Source organism: Ischnura elegans, chromosome 9 (assembly GCF_921293095.1).
Source record: "Ischnura elegans chromosome 9, ioIscEleg1.1, whole genome shotgun sequence".
Taxonomy (NCBI): domain Eukaryota; kingdom Metazoa; phylum Arthropoda; class Insecta; order Odonata; family Coenagrionidae; genus Ischnura; species Ischnura elegans.
In genome coordinates this window covers 101,457,955-101,481,197 of record NC_060254.1, presented here as the reverse complement: position 1 = coordinate 101,481,197, position 23,243 = coordinate 101,457,955, and the positions used below count along the sequence as shown (strand labels likewise).

The 23,243-nt window shown below is 39.0% G+C and overlaps 2 protein-coding genes and 1 non-coding gene across 3 annotated transcripts in view; 2 read left to right on the top strand and 1 right to left on the bottom strand.

Annotated features, from left to right (window-relative positions):
* Window positions 1-23,243, top strand: part of LOC124166053 (coiled-coil domain-containing protein 174) — a 543,217-nt gene that overhangs the window by 174,932 nt on the left and 345,042 nt on the right. The gene's annotated exons all lie outside the window — the stretch shown is intronic.
* Window positions 1-23,243, bottom strand: part of LOC124166055 — a 343,561-nt gene that overhangs the window by 86,465 nt on the left and 233,853 nt on the right. The window lies entirely within an intron of this gene.
* On the top strand, window positions 19,308-19,379 carry Trnaa-ggc. The gene has a single exon. It is a non-coding gene; the product is annotated as a tRNA-Ala (tRNA).

The window sequence follows — 23,243 nt, the reverse complement described above, 5'->3', positions numbered from 1 at the left end:
GTTTTCTGTTGTGAGTCTTCAAAGGCTTTTGCGGTGCCATGTAATAATTGTGGTATTGTTTTAATGGGTAGGTTATTGTGTATTAATGAGTTGCGGACGTACCAAGGTGCGCCTGTGATAGTTCTTTGTTTTCGATCGTCTATTCTCGACTATGATGGCTGCTTTTGCATAAAAGTTACCCATCAGACACCAAGATAAGTACCGTATTAGTAAATTTTTATTTTTACTCGAACCGCTTTCGCCCATCCCTAGAATTGTTTAGAATGTGAAATAAGTTATGTATTGGTGATGATCCGACGAAAATTGGCGATTGGATAAAACTATATCGTTGCCTTCTTTCTCACTCTCTTTGCGTCCTCCTCATTGCTCTCTCGGTCATTCCATTCGGTTTGAGCTATTACTACCCGGATACTCGACGCCACTTGTGATTGGTGGTGACCGGAACCACGGTTATCGCCGCCGCGCCGATAGGCCACGGAGTGTGGAAGGGAAGGACGGATGAGGTACACGATTGTCGGTGGGAAGAGCAATTATGCGATTCCGGCCGGAACAAGACCCAGGAGGCGGCGGCGACGGCGTAGACAGAGTGTTTGTGTCGAATGACCAACTGCCTCAACACTCAACGAAGCCCACTGCAGGCAAACATTCTTAACAATAGAAGGACCGGGGTAGTGTGGCTACCTAGATGGACCATTAAAAGTCAGTTCCTTAAGAGGATACGTCATTTTATCTCAAACGAATCTTTTATGGTAGCGTAATACTCTTTCTAAACTTGGGCTAGCAGCAATTGCGTAACTATAGGGGGGGATGAAGGGATGTATCCCCCCCAAAGCCTCGGAGCAATGAAAAAATTATTGAAAACTCTTGTCTTGATTTGATTTATAATAACAGCATCTGCTTAAAGTTAAATTTGAAGTGCCACAATGATGTAAAATGTATTTTCAGATATGTTATTTTTCAAAATTTTTTCCTGAACTTGGGGGGGGGGGGGGGTTTCCTTGGTGGGTAGCTCCCACTAACTCCCTTCATTCCCCATTACCCCCCCCCCCCCCCCCTCAAAGCATATTCCTGGTTACGCCACTGGCTAGCAGTGATCGCATCGGGCGACACTCGGTTGAGTTTTCATAATATTTGAAACGAATGAAAGCATTAATTTTTATTAATCCATGTGAACTGACATCACGCTTTCCTTTAATGGAAATTCTGAAAAGCCATGTTGAAATGCGAAATCTGGTAAAAGTCCGCAATAAACGTTTTAAAACACCAACCTGGTTTTAACTCGTTTTGTCATTACCATTTACTGAATCTACTTAATGACTTATAATAACATGATGAATGGTTTTCGCTTTCATAAAACTTTTGGGCTCTCACCATGAAATTTTAAGGGTATATAGTGTATATACCTAGCCAACATTTTCTCAAATCTGTATTATAAAATTTTCCAATCTAAACAAATCTCACATCGGCGTGCGAGAAGCTGCAGTTTCAGTGATATTAGGCCATAATGAGAGTCGATTAAAAAATTTAAAAGGAAAATATAGCTCCTTGGAGGAGAAAACATCATAATTTTACCAAGAATGTATGCAAAACACTATCTCTGTAAAGACCTAATTCTAGTATTATTTTGTATTTTATACGGGAAATTTTAGAAAATTTATATTTCAGGTTGGATATTATTCTGTTCTTTTCTCGGCGAATCGTATTTATAAATTAAACTCCCAATGTTTTTTGCTGCAAACGTTTTTGAGGAGACCACTAGCACCTTTTAAAAATTTATTTGTTTTTCAAGTGAAAGTAATCTATCATCGAGATGTATAAACTGGGATACTTTTATCATATATGAGATGAATATGAATGCTGCTGAGTAACAAGATTTTACCACTTAATGTTTTCTTTTCGAAGGCGTTGGGCTATTGTGATATTATTTAGTGTCATCTTATTTCCATACAGCTGCTGTTCACACGTATTGAAGAAACCAAAACTTTATTGATAGTTGGAATACGGCGGTACTGCGGGTTAGTCTGGAGAGTCTAATCTTCATCACAATTTGGGGTTACACTCTAGATACTTTAAACTTAGTGACCATAGCGTAAGTGTTTCAATAATTAAAATTATTTTTTTTCCTCTTCTATTCTTGACCTTGTTTATTACATTTAATAATATTTCTTGGAGTTTTAGGTCAATATAAAATGTTTATAATATGCTACCAGTCGTATTAAGTGCTTAAAACGACGCTTTACTTAATTAAAACTAATGCCAAATGTTTTATATATTAAAGGGTGTAGTGAGTTGTCCTCTTTTTAGTTGATGAAATTTTATAACTCAGATTCGAGAAAATGTTGGCTAAGGTATACACTATATACCCTGAAAATTTCACGGTGACAAGTTTTAAACGAGTACTACGCCAGTAAATTTTATTTATAATTATTAATGAGCAAAGGAATGTATGACGACGAGAGACCCCTATTGGAATATAGAAATATAATAACATGCTCCAATTATTTTGGTATCCTCGCAGTTGTATAGCTCTTGCAATTGCAATATTTCCAGTCTATTTTTAGGCCTGTGCCTCATAAACAACATAGTCTTATTATTCATCGGAAATCGATCAGTTTCTTTTCTGTTTGTTTTTTGTCTGAAATATTTTACTCTACCAATTTCGAAGCAAATAGTTTTGATTGAGGGTTAGGAGTATGTAGATCATCAGCGCAGGATTTTTAGAAATAATGATTGGGATACATCCTCAGTGAGAATATGATGTGTTCTCTTTAACGAGCTTAATTTTCCTTTTAATTGCTTTTAATCAACTCCCATTATGGCTTAATATCACTTGGACTGCAGCTTATTCCTCACTGAAGTGAAACTAAGTGTTGGGTGTAAGTTTGAAACTTATTTAGTTAAGTGTAGACCGATGAGGATACCAGTATTGGGCTTTTACTAATTAGGGCTAAGATTAATTAATAAAAAAAATAAATGAATATCCTTGCATGCTTTCCCACTTCATCTCCATAAATTGAAGCTACGGTGTAATGTTCATTGTACAAGTGCGATTGCTACAAGAATCATGCCTCTGGCAAATATTGGAGAAAGAATTAATAGGAACAGTATCCATATGGTTATAATGGCTGCATCTATGTAAAAATGTGGGTTAGCAAATTAGATTATATGTAGGGAGAGAAATAACATATAAAATCAAAATTAGGTGATGATGGTGGGGTGAAATGTTGGTAAAATTGAAAATTAGGTTAAGTCAAACTTGTTCATTCACCCTGATAATAGTGGACGAGTCGTCCGATGAAACATTGGAGACATACAACGGATGAAACCAGTGGAAATACCGGGAATACTTCACGAAAATGATTCGCCTAGATTAGAATTACATCATAGTTTACATTTATAATAATTTGCTTTAATGGAATACAATGTTGTAAATATGAAAATTATCGCGGCTTAAGATGAACACATGGTGAAGGAATGATTTCTTTATTTGTTTATACACTTTAAGATACGTATGAGTGAATAAAGTGCCTTAATTCTTGTAACTTCGTTTCAGATCTATTGTACGCTCCTTTTCGTTGGAAAGGGAGGACAAATCTTCGAATAATAAATTCTACCATAACTGTAACTGTCGGGTTCTCTACAAAGTAAGATATAGTATTAATTAACAATCTCCTGTATGAATTACTTGTAGCCAAAATTACGTTTCTGCTATTACGTCACCATTATGTGCGTCCATGTGATGTTTAGTGGCTGTGACACAATTATTAGATATATTCGAAACTTATCATTATTTCAATCGCATGGCCATTAATCATAGATTTTCGATGACCAAGCGATTGCCTGATTTGATCAATAGCCTATAGGATGGGCAAGTGTCAGTCTTTTCTTTTACAATCGATGGGTTCGAAAAACAATTTAACTATCGAAATACATCGGTAATTAACGATCCAGATATTCATCAATAAATACCATAAATAACCGTCGATTCAGATTTACGATTTTTATCACCCATATCGTGCAGGATAAATCGTAGACGAGTTGAATTCGCAGAAAAATCCATTCGAGAATTCGTCGAAGTAGCTCGTTGTATTTTTCCACTTATTTCGCATCCCTTTGATTGGTATTCGACATCGAAATTCGATGCGAAAGTCTTTGATGGATATCATCCTTTGGAATAGGGTAGTTTGCATTGATTGCGATTCCTTACCCACCATTTGTGTGTTCATAATATACAAATTATTTGGTTTTAGATAACCCAGTTTAGACGAATGGCAATGATCAATTTTATCCTCATTTGAAAAAGGCCAGATTGGCGCCCATGCGATGCCACTCCACGTGACGTCACAGGGACCAAGTTTCTTCGTGTAGATAGGAGTTTTACATCGTCTGAGATTACCAATGCATGCATGAGGCACATACTTCAGGGAAACATCTTTTAATAATCACCTATTAAGACTGCCTAAAGTGTCATTTAAAAATCTAGAAGTGTGAAATACGTACTCCAGGAGTAATAATCTTTCGATTCAGGCAATAAAAAAATAATAGGAAACCACCCTATTGTCGCTCACGCAGCAAATACATACAAGCCTCTGAGAGTGGCTGGTTTCCGTGGTCTGTTAGCGCTGCTCTCCCGTTTCCCCTTTAAGACAACTCGTGCGGCTAAAGACGGGCATCTTAGCCCGATGACTCCCTTCCCTTTCTCATCCCATTAGTGCTTTCGCCATCTCCATAATTAGTCATCGTCCTCCTTCGCCGTCTCCAGGATAAGTACGCCCCGCAGCATCCGAATGTCCAACGGATGTTAACCAGCGGAGAGTCCACCTTTAGACACCACATAATCTGGAGTAGAGTTTGCAAGCTCTCTTCATCTACATCTACACACTACGCCCGCAAGCCGCCTCGAAAGGGGTGTGGCAGGGGGTGTTAGGGCACCAGCCGTTATCAAATAAAAAGGAAATGGTATGATGAAATTCCATCTAGCATTTAATTTAAGTAAATCAATGTTTTGGAGAAAAATGAATTCTCATTCCTATCCTTTCGGCAAAATATCTCTCGTGATTTATCGTTTCTGTCGGACCTGGGAAGATAGTGGGGCCCTAATATTATGTTCTCTGTGTCGCTCAGAAAGCTATAAATTCTCAATTTCTCATGGAATAAAAGCCTAACGCGCAGCCTCCGAGTCTCTAACGGCTATCAGCCGCTTTATCATCTTTTTAACGCTTTCTTTTCGTCCGTAGCAGTTTTTGACGTGTTGGTCAGAATTAATTTGTATTTCCGCGTTGTTCATTTGTTTTTCGGTTTTATTTTCGTGTGCGCTTTTCCTGTTTTTGGCGTAGACATGTTACTTAACAATCGTATTCAGGGTTGAAGCTCACAATCAGACTACTGACTGCGTTGGGCTACTAATTGACGTAGCTGAATATGTCGGAAGTCGTAAAAGTTCAAATGCCTATTAACAAAAGAAACTAATAATCTCCGAACCTGATTTGTATTCAATTAGCAGTCTCATTATCCTAGATATACATGGTATTGGTATTAATAGACGATATAATATACAATCGTGGTTTAAAAAATTACACCATTGTTAAACTGTGACCCATACTGGAATCTTCAAAAATCATAAAACGATCTATTAGTTTCGTTAATATTTCGGGAATGAATGCTTGGTAATTAAATCGCTGAAGGTAATTAGTAATTAATGCAATCACCCGGGCAATATGAGTATGAATACCGCTGTAAGACCGAGAATATTTTAAAGCTTGAATTTACACGATCATTTTTCCGTCTCTTCCGAACGATAGCTTCAGCGATCACTCGAATGATAGCGGAATAATAACAGTTTCACGCTGTCATTTTCCGCGATGGCCCCAGGGATGGAATTGCCATCCCTTTTCCATAACTTGGCACGTCCCTTTTTCCTTCACTGTAACGATCGCTGTACACGTCTTTCAGCCGATCAGAACCCAGGGCAGAACACAGCGATTGTAACGCCACGCTTGGCTTTTAATTGAACGACAGCTGTATAAACCGAAATTTACACAATAATAATATATTATGTTTATGCAGTGGATGGTATTAACATAAAGGCAACAGACGAAGTGAAATACCTGGGAGTTACGATAACCTCGAACCTCACGTGGGGAACACATATAAAGAATATTTGCGGTATAGCCCTGAAGAAATTAGGATTCGTCAAGCGTATTGTGGGAAGATTTTCGCATGAGAAAGTGAAAGAAAGGTGCTATTTCGCTCTCGTCCGACCGCACCTTGAATATGCAGCGAACGTATGGGATCTGGTGCAGAAAGACTTAATCCGCGAACTGAATAAAATACAAAGGAAGGCTGCGCGTTTCGTCAAAAACTGCTACGGGCGTACAGACAGCGTTACCCAGATGTTAAGCGAATTAGGCTGGGAGCCATTGGAGACTCGGAGGCTGCGCGCTAGGCTTAGATTGCTTGAACAATTGAGAATGGATATCTTTAAGAGCGACACAGAGAACATAATATTAGAGCCACACTATATTTCCAGGTCCGATAGAAGCGATAAATTAAGGGAAATGTTTTGCCGAACGGATAGGTATGGGAATTCGTTTTTCCCCCGAACCATAAAGGACTTTAATAAACGCTAGTACCAACCTCGTTAGAGTACTTCATTTTTTTTTTTAGCTGTAAACGGCTGGTGTCCTAACACCCCCTGCCACACGCCTTTTAGGCGGCTTGCGGGGTATTATATAGATGTACATGTAGATGAATATACGAAGGCCAAAGTAAAAAAGACAAGAAACACCAAATTAAAAAAATATACGTTTATAAAGCCCTGAAAATTCAAGTTTATTTATCCTATTGTTAAATATAGTTGCGTGAGTTGGGAAGGACTAAAAAAAAATATCCTCCGGTAAACCATTCCAATCCTCTATCCCCCGATGTTGGAAGGAAAATTTTAGTCTATTTGTCAGCTGCCTTGGGGCCTTAATCTTATAATTATGATCCCTCCTCCCCAGATAACTTGGTCCTTTTAACCGCTTCGTTAGGTCCCTCCACGCAGGAAGTCCACTGTAAGTTTTAAATATACACTTCAAGCGTGCTTTCTTCCTCCTTGACTAAAGATTTCCAACCCAGCGTTTTTAACATTTCCGTGACCCTTGCCTTCCTTCTGAAATTTCCCAAAACAAATCTAGTTGCTAATCGCTGAACTTTTGTCAGTTGCTTTATCTCCCGATTCAAATGAGGATCCCATACTGTTTTCTAGAATGGGCCTAACAAACGTTTTATACGCGAATTCCTTTGTTTTTTTTACAGCTTTTTCCAAGGGTCCTCATAAAAAAATGTAATGCCCTGAAAACTTTGGTCGCAGTTTTTTCGATACGTGGTCCCCATTGCAAATCCCAGCTTAATGTCACTCCTAGGTAATTACAACTTTTGGTTTCTGACAGTAACTCACCAATAATATAGTAATCATTTTGTACACAACTCTTACCTTTCCGAAATCTAATTAGATTAGTTTTGCTGGCATTGATGATCATTTTATTTTCTTTAGACCATTTATCCAAAGTATGTAGGCCATTTTGTAAGATGATATAATCATCTACTTTGTCTTTGACTCTATAAATAATGCAATCATATGCAAACATTCTAATCGTGCTCTTTATATTCCCACTAATATCATTTACGTAGATAATAAGTAAATTGACGAAATAAGCGATGACTAAAAGGGACTGTGGAAATGATCGTGTGATTTAGAAAATGATGCGTCCAGGGATCACTTTTTTGGTCCCTGAAAACTTATCCCTGGAGCTATCGCCCCAAGGGACGGAAAAAAATGATTGCCCAATTCAGACACTCTATGGTGCAATTTCCTGATTTTCACTCCTGCGTCCTGCGACTTTAGACTGGAGATGATTTTTCTTTGTCTCACGATGACATTTGACATTACGCCGTCTGATGACCTCGTATTCGTCATTTCCCCAGGCTAATTCACCGTGCCCACTTTAGACCACTCAAGTGAGTAATACTTGCGGGAAATTTGTAAATCATGCAGGGATAATAGGCGTCAGCTGTCCCTCTTGGTTGAGGAAAGGAAATAATTATTTCTAGTGATGGGCACGGTGCTGATGTTTACGGAGCGTTTGTTTGTCGCGCTTTCAATCGGAGCTTACATATTGTCGTGATTGACGCGGTATAATAGTAGACTGGTATATTCGTCCTTTTTTCTTACCCTGTCACCTATAAACTATGAAATTAGAACCACATTAGAAAGAGAGAAATAAACCACAAAAAGAAATTAGAGAAATAAACCACATTCCAAGCATTATTAACATGTACACAGTCTTATATAGGCTTTAATTATCTAATGAAGAAGGAGACGTTAGTAGTAAAAAAAAACTTTTTGTGCCACGTTATTTTTTGTGAGGGTTGACGTATGTCAGTTATGTTTTTTTTGGTGTGATTACGGTTGTTGCCCAATTCCTGTGTTTATACTGATGTAGATTGAGCTAAAATGAGAGAAAATTGAAATAAAAAAGACTTACGAAGTATTCTGGCATTATGCCCTATCCTCCCCATTCTATCGTCTAACACCGTTTTCATCATCCACTTTTATCTACTATCGGCGCAAAAAAAGTTAGAACGTTGAACTTAAAATATTTTTATGCAATTTTGCCGAAGTTCCTTAGGGATGTGTCATGTATCATTTTACTCATATTTTATTCTACTACAACAATGAATCATTGAACATTGTTTAAACGTAAATTTTTAGCTTATACGGCCGAAAGAGTGGAGAAGAATACGCGAAAAGCGATGAGAACGTTGAAACGGTCGTCTTCTTCATCTCGTCCCGCGCAAAATATTTGATTGGTGCATTCCATTGTATTTTTTATAGAGAGACCTCGACGAACACGACACGATACATGACACGACCCATTGGCAGAATTTCATAAATATTCTTGAAGTACAGCGTTCTTTTTTGCGTCGATAGCAGTACTCGCTCCTACAATGCCGTCTCTTTCCTCCGAATCTCATGCAGAAGATGCCTCTCTCTCCCATTATGTCCAGCACTTCGTTGTTCATCCTCCTCTCCGTCCACTTCCCCTGCTCCATTCTTCTCTACACCCACATCTCGAATGCTTCCACTCTTTCCTCGCCCTTCTTCCCTGGTGACCACGTTTCCGCACCGTAAAGCGCTACACTCCAGATCAGACTATTCACCTGGATTTTCTTTCAACCCTTACCTAACGATACTCTCATAAACTCTTGCCTGTTCATGAACGCCTCCTTTACTAACCCAATTCTCTTCCTGATGTCCATACTTCTGCATCTATTTTCCTCTACTGTGCTACTAGACTTCTAAAAACCTTAATGAGAAGACGGGATAATTTAGATGGTATAATTATGAGTTATGACGGCCCGATGAAAACAATATTAGAATGACTGATTCAAGGGAAGAACGGTTGATGAGTTACATCGTACAGGTTATAATAGGTTTAAAAGAAAATAAATGGGTGAATATGAAAAGCCTTGCGGATAGGAAAGCGGAAAGGAGAGTTGAGTAAAACTAATCTTAGTATTGCTGACTTTTGATGATGACGATGAAAAATTTGTGACTGAAAATGTCTATAATGAAGTCGTTTACGAGTATTTCATGGCTTAATTTGAGAGCTAATTTTCTCTCAAAATGAGAGGAAAAAACTAGGGAAATGAACAACGGGAAACGAGCGTTAAGAAAACTGCCTATAAAACGAAAATAAGCAGGCATTTTTTTAAAGTGGTCCGTATGAAGTAGGACGTTATTCAAGTTTGTGGCCTTCTGAGGATGAGCTACCTTTATTGACTTGGAATGAAGGGCCCAACTATTATGTACGGAATGTTTGTAAGTGAATTGATAATTGGAGACATTTTTTTCATTGCCTACCGAAGGAATGCTGGAAAATAAATTCATTTTCTAGTGATATATGCGCTTATATTTTCTTTCATAAATCTTTAGAAGATTGGAGAAACTACGTGCAAGGACATACTTGAGCAATTTTGGGATCCGAGCATTTTTTTAAGGAAAAAATTAGAAATTTCGAAACTTATTTAGAAGACTCTTGGCATAATAAAAGCAAAATTCTCTTACATTCCATGGTTTAGATGTCCTTCTATCCATTAAGTTTTAGGGAAATTGTTAAGTTTAGGGTCGCACTTAACATTAGTTTTGGCTTTGGAGGGTAAATTTCTAAAATTGTTAGTATTTTAATAGTTATTGTAAACAGTAATGCTTTTCACGAACATGCAACAATTTTGTTTAACATCGTGGGATTTTTTTAATTTTGTAAATGATGGGGGAGCAGGGTGAAGCATGCCTTCTCAAAATCCAAGAAATAAGAGCACTTGAGCCTATAGCACAGTTAGAATCCGCCTTTGTGCAACCCAATGTTTCAAAATATCGTGTGCAAATCTTTGAAAATTCGCTTGCCAAAGGAATTGTTTTTTCTCTATATGAATATATAGGATGCTGATAAAGCTGCACTGTCGTGGAAAAGGGTGCTTCTTTGGCAAGGGAATGCGAGGCTCGGGCCTCTAGCGGAAACGCAGGAAGCGAGCGCCGTTATTGGCGTGACGCCGTCGTGTGTGCAGCACTTCACGCGCGTGAGTGAGAGCCCGCTGCTTTAGCGTGGAGTTTGTGGATGTATTTTATTTTGGCAAGGGACTGTCGTGTGTGTGGTTGTACATTTTTTCTCCCTATGCTTGCCGGCGCGACTACGCTCTCCTTCCACATTTCTCTCGCCTGCAGATTCCCTCCCCATCCTTCTTCGCCTTATCTCCCGACTCAATCTCCCTCCCATTAATGCAACCCCCACCCCTCCCATACGCCCCCTCCCCCACCTGTCACCCCTTCCCCTCTCTCCCCCCCTTCGTCTTCCCACCCCCCCTCCACACATCCTTTCACTCCGAGCGAAACAACTGCAGTGCGTCGATTGCAAAGTTTTTTCCTTTTTTTTTAATCTCGCCTTTTCTTTTCCGTCAGAGGCTTCGTTTCGGAGCGCATTATTCTATGAGACAACATCAGCGTATTGCTTCTTGATGATGATCTTATATTCAAATTTTATTTATTCCTCGTTATAAATGCTGAAGTGAAAAAAATATTTTCTACAGCTTTATTTTCTCTCACGACTTAATATTTTCCAACAAAATTTATAAATAGAGAAGGTTGATATCTCCAATTTAAAAAAATGATAATACCTTTGTTCAAGAAGCGTAAAAAAAGTTTGAAAAAATACTTATTATTTATTATTATGAAAGTATTCTACCAATTAAGGTAGTTCGCATGGAGTATTTAAGAAATATTCAGGCAGTGTCCTTCTTATAATGGACTTCCCTCTTGAATTCACAGTAAGGCCTACTCCCTTTCATTCTGTAAAAAATGAAAATGTCGAAAAATCATGGTATTAATCGGTTATCAAACAACGACTAGTTGCGATTAGTTCCCGTTGCCAATTGTGTTTGGTGCTAGAAACTAATTACTAGTTTGAAAGAAGACGGTATCTCAGCTTACTTATTTTTATTTGTAACACTACCCGTCTTTTGCCGGACATCATTATTTTTCTTTTATTTTCCTTTTTCTGCCGCGAGGAAAGTGAGGCCAGGCGATTTGTATTCCTTTTGTTTCACGTTAATATCTCCTTAAAATGTTTTTAGCGTTCCGCGATGAAAGGCAGGGATAATATATTCGCATGCTTATGTATTCTCAGCGGCCATGAGCCGGCATGAGCCAATCAAAAGGCATCCCGCCGCTCGCGTGGCTCATTCTGAGCCGTTGAGTATGCCCCCTGGCGAGCTCGAGCAGAAGAATTCGTCCGAGAAAATAATTTTATCGCCCATTAAGACGCATCGGCTTACATGGTCACGGGGCAATTTTCGGCTCCTCAAAAAGAAAAGGCGATTTAAAAAAATCTCTAGAATTACTCTCGGGTGTCGAGGAATTCTGTGCTCTGGATCGCTATTACACAGGTGCAGGTCATGGTTTTTGAAATTCTTTTGCTTTAGTATCGCCCGACTCCGGAGGTGTTAAGGCTTCGCAATAATTACCATTCATGCAGTGAGGTGTTAAAATTTACGTGTACTTTTTTTCCGTTCGATACCTTTTACCGGTTTTTTTGTAATGTACCATGGGCTTAACGTGTTACAAACAAAGGAAAATCCTATGCTCTCTTACTTGCTCATTCATTTAGGTTTTATTGTAGCTTTTCTTTTGTTCGGAAACAACAAAAAAGTTTCAGGGCATAAAACGGTCCATTTTTGGCACTCTACTCTATTAGGAGCAATACCTAGGGATAGTTATTCAAACTGGAACAGCCAGAAAAGCTTCCAATTTCAGACATATATAGTGTATGGCTTAATTCCATTTTTACAGTTAACTCGTAGCATTTATCGAAATCCCTACTCGCAGCTCTCCATAAAATGCCTCCAATGCCTTCGTGCATTTTTTATGTTCTTGTTTTGTTTATGAAGGTAAAACTGATCAAAGTTTTATTTTAATTTCGTCCGTGTGGTTTGCTTATTATTTACATGTTATTGATACCGATTAATTTTTGAAAGGCATTGAGCTAGACAAACTGATTTTCTATCAACTTGATTTTCGAGTTTCGCTAAAAATAGAGCTTTATTTCGGGAACCAATTATCTATTACTTATATTTAAAAATCGTTGGAAAATAATGCAAATGTGGTGTTGGCCTTCTTGAAATCGTTCGGTAAAAAAAGAAAAATAAAACAATCTATTAATTCAGATTCCTTATGATCTGGGAATTTAATATTCGGGTAAAATGAATCTTTCAGCAATGATGGAAAATTTAAAAATTAATGTATTGAGGCTTTCGTGTACGCGCTTATTTGACTTCTATTGACTACGAAAGTGAAATCAATTGATGATATCTCTTCGTTTTTGTCATTGTTAAAATTAGACTGCTAGTTATATTAAGTGGAGAATGGCAGTCTGATGGATGTAGCGCTTGGTTTCTGATCGAGGTGTCCCGGGTTCGAATCCCAGGGGGTCTTCGGTGACCCGCTTACCAAATATTCGAAATGCGAGGTGATCCAGGAAGGGAACTGGTCCCCCTAACCTGAATGTGAGATATTCATCCGCCTGTGACTTAGTTTGGGGTTAGTTCTACCCTCACCTATCCTAACTAACCTTCGAGTTGAGTTAGATGGAATGATATGAATCTTACTCAAGCCTGAATCACACGATCATTTTTTTTCGTCGTGAAAGTGATCACTGTCGGGATCACTAGAGTGATCACTCGCAAAATCAGCGTCGCCGGCAATTGTTTTTCACTATCGCGATGAGGATTCCCATCGCTATTTTTCATCACTCGTCCGGTCGCTTTTCCATCGCTGAAACCGTCCCTAAAACCGCATATCAGCCAATCAGAAGGCATAACCGTATGGTGTGATTGCAGCGCAGCGTTTGACAATTGTGGGAACGACATGGATATTGACAAAGATATAGACACGCTATATATTTTCGTGATGTGGGTCCTATGACAACGAGCTGTGATATCGGAAATGATGCGAAAAGCGACGGCGAGAGTGACCGTGTGATTCAGAAAAATGATCACTAGAGCGATCGCTTTTCGCGACGGGAAAAGTGATTGCGATAGTGATTACTTTCGCGACGAAAAAAAATGATCGTGTGATTCAGGCTTTATGTTTCCTCCCGGTTCGGGCCCTCCATTTCCGCCGAAGTTTTTATATAATACTTTTCCATCTTCTCTGGGCTGATTGATGCCGAATGCTTAGGCGACAGACTCATGTACTATTTGTTGATGGGTGAGGGCGATTTTGACTGGAGGAGCGGGAAGTGGCTTTTCCAACTACCTTCAACTACTGTGATTCCACGCTTTGCTCAGGTTAAGATATTATCATGTTGCTACACTATCCTATCGTTAGTTTACATACTATATGCTATCAATACTTGTAATTAGCTAGTTGATTCATCCGAACACCGGGCATTTGGAACTCCCTCGAAAATATATACCAAGGATTAAATTCAACTTGAAACAATATTTGGGTTAATAATAAATTGGGGTTTGGGTATCGCAGCCAAACCAATTATTTTTTCATGGCGAATTTCATCATTAGTGCACATAACTTTGTACCCGTGCGAGTGACTATTTTCAAAGTTACTTACTTCATGTAGTACTTTGAAATCCGTCGGAGAGGATTTAATTCTTGCTTGCTGCAATTTTTGTTTCATCACGCAGTCTGAGCTATTTTGATGAGAAACTAATTGGAAGAAATATTGTTACGAAATGAAAAATAGTTGAACATACCCTTGCTCGGTATCTTGGAAATTAACATTCATCAACTTTATAAGTCCCTGCCGCGATGTCTCAAGGGTCGATTTAATTGATTCCGGGAACAGTCATTTGCTTTTATATACTCCTAAAAACCGTTCGGCGATAAAATACAACGTCATCGCTCGATGTGGCGATGTTACCTGTTCATTGGTTATCGATATATGGTGCTATTTTTGGTCATTTTTTTCTTTCGATCGATAAAGGGATTATATTGCCTTTGCTCATCTGGGATTACGTCGCTCTGAGCATGTGGGATTAGACCGCCGCCTCTCGTGGAATTAAAATCCTTTTCCTAGTGGAAAGGGAGGATGGTGCGAAGGTGGGCTGAGACCGACGCGACGTTGACGCACGTTATCACCGGCCTGCGATCGTTATCTGGGGGGACTACATATTCTGCCCGTCGATCGGCGCGTCATCCTGGAGGTAGCGTGTGGGCAATATACGGCCCAGGCCATCCTCAGTGCGGCGTTTGTCGGCGGAGCCAAGAGCATGGGTGTGCACCTGTCTTTCGTAAACCTGTCGTTGCTAGGCATCTTCGATGTGATAAAAAGGGAAAGCTGTGCCGGTAAAACTGATCGTTTAATCCCTCTCGCTATCAGGATTTGCATTTATAAGAGTTGTTGGCGATGAGTCTAGTTCCAGAGTGTCTATAAAGATAACCGTGGAAGGAGGAATTAATATTACAGTATAGTGGAAGAGGGATGAGAAATTGGATTTGAAAGCATGCCTGCCCACCATGATAATCCTTTCATGATATCCACCATCAAGTGGTAATAAAATCCTTCAGTTGCTTTCATTCAATTCGATATTTATCACTCAGAATGCGGAGGAAGTAGTAGTTAGCAAGATGACCCTACCGCAGTAATTGTGGCCTTGTAATAGTGTTTTCCTGGCCGTTTTTGCTCCAAAGCATTTTTTTACAGTTGTTAATCATTTTCTTGTTGTAGTTTAAAAAAAATGGCAGTCTCCAATGATGATAAAGTCCGAATCACAGGATGATTTTTTCCATCCCTTTCGAGGGACTGTTCCAGCGATCGCTCCAATGATGGCGGAAATAAGGGCCTTTTAACACTATTTTCCGCGATGGTTCCAGGGATAGAAATTCCATCCCTTTTTCTATCACTCGGCACGCCCCTTTTCCCGTCGTTTAAACCATCACTGGTATTGTCTTTCAGCCAATCAGAACGCATGGACGGTGACAGCGACTGCAACGCCACGCTCGGCTTTTAATTAAATGACAGTTGTGAATACGGAAAATGACGGAATAAACGATGGAAAAAAGGATGGTGGGAGCCACTGTGTGATTCATAAAATGATGGGTCTAGCGATCACTATTTTCATCCCTAACGTTGGAGCTATCAACTTGAGGGACGGAAAAATGATCCTGGTGGAATTAAAAGAAACGTAAATTTTAATGCGTTGAATTGAAGGTTTTTTATCATTTAATTATTCATTTAATTTCAATTTCCACTGAGATTAATTCAATCTTTCAGATTTAATTAATCTCAGTTAGTCTCATTTTTCTTGCAAAGATATATTGTTGACTTGGCTGGTATTGCAGCATCTTTTTATCCATAACTCTATAGCGTAGTTTTAAGCTCCTCAGTAGTAAAAAAATCTTTTTTATGAGCACCATTTATGTTTTTTCTCCTCAAAATCTAGTATGCTGCCTCAGTTTAATAGCATAGCATGGATTAAAGAGAACGTCGTGGATATACTAAGAAAGTAAAACAGACAAATAAAGAAGGTGATGCGTGGTATTGGATGGGTATTATTTTGTTGTTTGACAAGAAATTGGTTGATCATACATTGAAATAATGTGTGTATAGCATATATGTATGACATGGCACAGCGTAGGATAATGATTTACGTGATGGGATATCTTTGTCAAACCCTAAATTACTCATTAGATTTTGTTATTAAAAGAAAAAAATATGTGTGTGGTGCTCGTCTCCCTATTTTACGTTTTATTTCTTCCTCATGTCTTAAGGAATGTCCTTCGTTTTCAGTCGTGTTGAATATGGGAACATGATTTCTTTACCATTGTCATAATGATTACCGTTGAATGTTCTTTGTTCGTCGGTGCTGCGATGTCTCTTACTTATTCTTTTAGAGATGCTTCCTGAGCTTCCAACACTCGTGGATGGAATACTTTGTCGAATTGAAATGTTTGTGAGAATCTTTTGGTCTATTAATGGGTATAGAATCGAAAATATATCCTAATCGCCATTGGCAGAGTTAGTATTTTCTCAGGGCCTTTGATCTTAACAAGGGAAACACTAACTATGGACTATACGGTGGAATACATTCAGCAAGTCTCCAGTAAGTGCCCACAAGGTGCGAAAATTCTGCAGAGGATTAATCTATTGCCTTTACCGGGATTCGAACATTGATAGACCTGCCGTTTGACCTCGAGACTGTGGTAGTATAAACCTTCTTATCCTCTAAATTTAACAAAAACTCCATAGTGGCTGAAGAGATCTTGGATTTTTTAGCCGTAGAGTTCGGGAGATATAGGTTTAGATCGCGATCAGTACACATAATTATCTCTTTGTGAAATTTTGACACATGGAAAACACATTTAAATGCCAAAATTAATATATCATATGCAGTATTTTTTTCTTTACATTATATACCTCTCTGATCGTGTTATTATCATGTTTATCAGCATATTCTACCATGAAATTACTGTGTAAAAATCAGCATCGTGGTCAATAGATATACAAGAGCTGCGGATTATCTCGAAGGAGGTATCTTCGTTATTGAAATGAAGCTACGTTAAATTAAGCATGAATGTGTAACGTATAGCAGTATTTCCGTTTCATTATCTTCCGACTCGAGAACCATGATAAATTGCTGGACTGTAGAGTGAAGCTTCACTGCTTTGTACTCCTGAAGGTTAAACATTCGCATCCGGTTCGGGAAGAATTCCAAGCTGGTGGTTATGGCTCGACAACGAACCTGTGCGCAATGAAAACCGAGGGTCGAGTTCATTTGTTCTTTCTTGGCCTCTTTCATCCGCTTTAATTACGGAAACGTTTTAACTATTCCATATTCTGAAATCTTAAATATTACTGAAGTTATGTATTGTGATTTCATTACCAGGGTTCCCACTCAACCGTGAAAACCTAAAAACCGTGAATGAGCCGTGAATTTTTCTACCGTGAAAAAACCTGGAAAAAGCCGTGAATTTCGCCATGAGACCTTAAAAATCTCTTAAACTTGATTTTAGAACTACGATTGAAAGAGCAAGAGAAAACTTGATGTGTCGATCATGTTCCATGGTCAGTCATGCGCAGACAGTGTCCACGCATTTATCACCACACGTATATTTTAAGCGCAATTGTTGTTCCGTGTGCCGTGATGACACAGTGATCTTGAGCCTGTACCAAAGCCGGAAGACTGGTGACCAAAGTGTTCATTAACCCTGGCGAAAATTCAGACACTTCTTAACCCGTTGACGCCTAGCGGTACCAAATGGTACCAGCTGGGAGTGTAGTGCTAAACGTAACTTTTTTTGTCATTTATCGAAACCTAATGGGGTTTTTGAAAGTTTTAAATTTATAAGAATATTGTCAATAACATTTTTCCGAAAAGTTTGCTATTTTAAAGCTGTAAATAACGCATTTAGAGCCGTTTGAAAATTGAGAATTATCAACTATCCCAAAAAACGGAATTATTTAGAGCAAGCATTACGATTATCATTACTTACGCCTTATGTACTATTAATACAAAAGTTTTATTGTGTAATTATTATTGTTACAACATTTTTATATCAAATAAGGGATGGTTATTTGATGTGAGCCTAATATTTGGGATGATATGATGCAAAACATTTTGGTGGTACCATATGGTACCACTGGGCGTAACTAGTAGTGGTAGTAAAAGGATAAATTTTGCACCTAATGACTCAGAATTTCATTGACATTTAGTTACATGATTACCACAAAAATCGCAGAAACTTTTTAATTCAGGCGTTACCGGGTTAATTTCCCTGGCACACTGCTCCCTCCATTTTCCCGCTCACAAACTTAAGCCGGAGCTGAATTTTGCCAGCGACGTCAGGAGAGAGAGATAGCACTTTCATTGCTGCGTTCGCATTCACGGCGTCTGTCGCGTTTGTCAAATTTTTAGTTAACATGCGGCCGGTGATCGTTACGTGATCAATATTTTTGCCTGAAATAATTTATCTAAAAACCGTGGATTTGACGACATCTAGACCGTGAAAACCTGAAAAAAACCGTGAACTTTATATTTCAGTTTGGGTGGGAACCACGATTACAGTTGAGGCCTTGGATATGTTGTAAATTTTAGAAAATCAATCATCCCTTGTGACTCATGCAACGTAAAATTCGTATTTCATTCCGTGTGATGAAAGGCATATAGTGTTTTGGAGGCCTACCTCTTCTAATCACGTTAGTGAGTCTAGTGTGAATTTTTAAGCTATTTTAAAATATGAATATCTCATAATTTTGAGAAACTCGAGTAACTACGAAAGATAACTTCAAAAGGATGACATTCACCATGGAAAACTCATGTGGCATACCCTAGATTAAAATCCAGATATACTAATTGGGTCTTCCTCACACATCCGAAATCGAAATTCATTTTAAGAATTTAGTAGATGGAAGGGAAATATAAGTTGTTACCTTGCAAAATAAGTCTTCCTAGTAGTGAAGCCATTACATTATAAGTTTAAAATAGAAAAAAAAACGCCGAAGTTGCCACCCATATTTCATGAGTTGTTGGCGTCAATATATTTCGGCTTCATTTAGTCGAAATTTTTAGTAAGATTTAGATTTTAGCGGTTAGAAAGAACTTTTCATCGAGGGAAGGAATCGCTGGCAAGTTCAAAGAGCAACGTACCACAAGAGGTCTAACAAAAAAGTTTTATACACCAAAGGAGGAAGTTCGCCGTGAAAAAATATTTGACTTAGCCGGGATTCGAACCCGGATCTCCCGACTGAGAAGATGGCTTGGTGGTGTAACTGGTAGCACGCCTGACCGGCAATCGGGAGATCCGGGTTCGAATCCCGGCTAAGTCAAATATTTTTTCACGGCGAACTTCCTCCTTTGGTGTATTTAACTTTGCACCCGTGCGCGTGACTGCGTACAAAGTCACTTGTTCCTTCAGTGCTTTAAAAAAGTTTTAGTTAGAATAACTAGGGTTTGATTATATTTTACTGTACAGTGTAGTGAAATATGAACCAACCAGATTCATGGTTACAATTACTATAAGGTGCAGTAGAAAGTAATCTGGTAAGATTTACTACATTTTCTGGTAATTGCTATTTTTATGAATAAATTTACGGAAGAATTGACCGTGAGACGCTAGCTTTACGTATTACTTAGATGGTCCCTAAGCCGTTGTCTGGTATAATTAACAAGGCAGCCGCTACTCAACTTCTGGCTCATAATGATGGACTGGTTCTGGCAATACGAGCTAGGATTCTGTAAATTTGAACCAAGATTTATGTTGTTGTACCCCGGAGAATTTCAGCCATGATGACTGTGGTAGTTTTAGCTACACTTTTTTTTCTCCGCACACTGTCACTCTTTTTAGTTCACATTTTGCTGCCCTATAATATAAAACTTGCTCTTGCTGTACGAGGTGTACGGTTAATATCGAAAGCGCGAAGTCACTCCGAAACAAGTTTGCTCGCGAGACCAATCCCGTTGCGAATTGACGAGCTTTGGAACGCTTTCGCATGTCCAGCTGTCAAGGGAGACACGTTCCAGGCTCACTGGAAGTGTAGCGGGGAAGGAGGAGGAGGAGGAGGGGATGGAATTACGAGCGAGGCGAGTATTTCTTTGTTTTGTTTTTATCAACGGAATTAATGATTGCCTCAATCACCGTGGAGGCTTTCCCCCTGGAGGGAAAGAAGTGTCTAAGTGGATAAGGTAAACTGTGTTCTCCGCTGACGACCTTATCCGTTTCACCCAAAGAGGTGCCACACCCAGAGGAATGTGCATCGCATAAAAAATATACCGATGTATCGAAATTCGATATTTTTCGATTGTAACGATCGGCCAATATGTATTGATTGAAAATATGCGGGTTGTTTTTTATAACGGCAGTCATAATCACCTTCCAATTAAAAATATATAATGAAGATTTTCAGTTTGAATGATTCAAAAATCATTCTTCGTCAATGTTTCGAATTTTTTTGTATTCCAACGTCAGGGATGCTTAGAAAGGAGAATTAATCCAAATATGGAATAGCAGAAATGGTGTACCCATGATATAAAATATTCTAAGGTAAATATCACTCTTAAAATTATGTCCATTTTACTAAATAAGCTCTGAGATGTAGGTGTTGTACCCTCCTTTGATTCTTTGAAATTTTGTAAAGCACGCGCAAAATCAGCTTGGATAGCATGCCGAATCCATCGTAAGTGGAACCCACTGTAAATCAGGTGTGTGCTAAATTACCGAGTCTTAAATCTGCGGTATTCCGAGTAAATTCAATCGATTCAGGCGTGATAGAGTGGAAGCTCAACTTATTAAAATAAAATATAATTGCATCTCACCAAATTATTTCGGTGCTTACGACGTTTTTCGGCTCGCAGAGCAATCATCTGGTACAAGATCGACAAGAATAGTGGCTCTGTGAGCTGAAACGCGTGGTGCGCACTAAAATAATTTGGTAAAATGCTATTATGTTTTATTTTAATATGTCGAACCTCCAATCTAGCGCGCCTGAATTTATTGTATTTCTTCGGGTTATCCGAGATTTAAGACTCGGTAATTTAGGTGACACTCGATTTGCAATGAGGTCGAAAAGCGTTGAATTCGGCATAAAATCCGAGCTGATTTCCTGTGAATAAACTATTCTTGTCGGTCCTCTAACAGATGATAGCTTTATCAGATGAAACGCGTCGTGGGCATTAAAAGAATTGTGGGATAGTGCAATTACATTATATGATGATTAGAGATACGTGAAAATCGCACTTTCATTTTTATTTTATCGCACTTACAAGGGGAATACACGACCTTCGCATCGCCGATCGAGCTCAAATTTTGCGAATCGGTAGTTTATGGGTACAAATGTAATATGCCGAAGCGAGACGACGCACTTCTCGTAAAATTCCGAGAAAAAAGCTTTTCTGCTTGTTCGTGGTGCCACAAATCACTTTGCTTTACATGTATTTATGATGAGTTCCATCCTGAAAATTGCAAATAAAGGATTAACTGGAGTGGTGAGGCAGTGTACTGGCCTTCCACATCCAAATCTCGGTAAAGAATTAAGGGGCATTCCTAAATTCAATCCCTGCGTGTAATGTGGATTACACTAGTTGTGCAGTGCACCGTCCGTCGGATGGGACGTTAAGCCGTGGTCCCCTTGGCGCCTTTCGTTAAGAGCAGGCTAATGCCGACGCCGGGTTTCTATCCACCCTTCATCCTCAGTTCCTAATCCCAAGCTGATCCATTCCTGATTTAAATATAAAAAAAACTCTTTTAAAAATATATTCCATAGTAGTAACGAAGATAAGAAAACGAACTTTAAAAATTTAAACAATAAAATTCTTAAAAATTAACACAAAAAAAAGGTTCCCTGAGTGAGCATCGATCTCGCTACCTTCTCCTCCACAGTCGGACACCGTATCCACTGGACTGTCGACAAATTGTTTAACATAAGAGTTCAAAACAGTTTATATAGCGTACCTTCATTTTTAACGATTTTTAATTGCTTTTTTCTCGGAATTTTACGAGAAGTGCGTCGTCTCGCTTCGGCATATTACATTTGTACCCATAAACTACCGATTCGCAAAATTTGAGCTCGATCGGCGATGCGAAGGTCGTGTATTTCCCTTGTTAGTAGCGTCTATTTTATATTTGCATAATGAGGTAGATGACGATGAAATGTAGTGAAACACAGTTATATGACATAATACAGAATATTTTAAATAATTATGTTGTAGAACAATAATAAATTAAGTAATAAGACATGTAGTGGCGAAGGCGTAGCTTGTCCGCGCCCACTTGTAGTTCGCAGCCATGCTCGGGCGAGTCGTGTGGTGGATTCCCAGCCGACTAGCAGCTGGCCAGTCGCTCACATGCTTTAAAGCGGTGAGTGTCGGCGGAGCATTTAAACTGCACTCGGCACAAAATGTACCTACGAATTTTGCCGTCGAAAAGGCAGATTTGCGTAAAAATATCATAAAAGTTCAGTCATCGTATCTTTGTTGCATTTATTTGCGCACATCGCATCTATATCGCATTTATGGCACTTTCGATTTTCACGCATCTCTAATGATGATCACTGCATTCTCTTCGGGTTTTCACCGCGTCCGTTGTGTTTTGGCGAAAACAGTTTCGCTGAAATTCTAGTCAGCGTTCGTCTTCAGGTCGAAGGTGAAGTACCTCGGTAAATTTCCGCCTTAAATAGGCCTTTTCATCCCGCGGCTGTTCTCTCATTTATCGGTTGTTGTCCATCTCTCAATGCCGGCCTCCCATTGGTTGGTGGTTGGAGAATCCTTTTCCATGCGTTATGCAGGGGATTGCCTTGATCTCTGTTAAAATTTGCCGGTGTTTTCGCTATCTCAATGGCTTCTATGATAAGGCGAGGTTAGTATTTATTTTCCTTTGCTATTATTTTATAGTCTTGAAAGAGTATGTTATGTCCAGGTTCATTCCAAGCATGCTCGGATATGGCCGAAAGTTGGTTCTGCTTGTTCTTTGTAGCCTTTCGATGTTCCTGCAATCGGATTTTCAACGATCTGCAAGTCTCGCCGATGTAATCTTTCCCACATGAGCAAGGCACTCGATATACTCCCTCGTAAAGGTCCTGTGGGATTTTGTCCTTTGTCTTGGAACCTACAATTTCATCATATTTTAATATCCGGTATTAATTTAGAAACGTATCGTGTATCGATGCATAGGTAAATATATGCAGGATGTGTGTGTT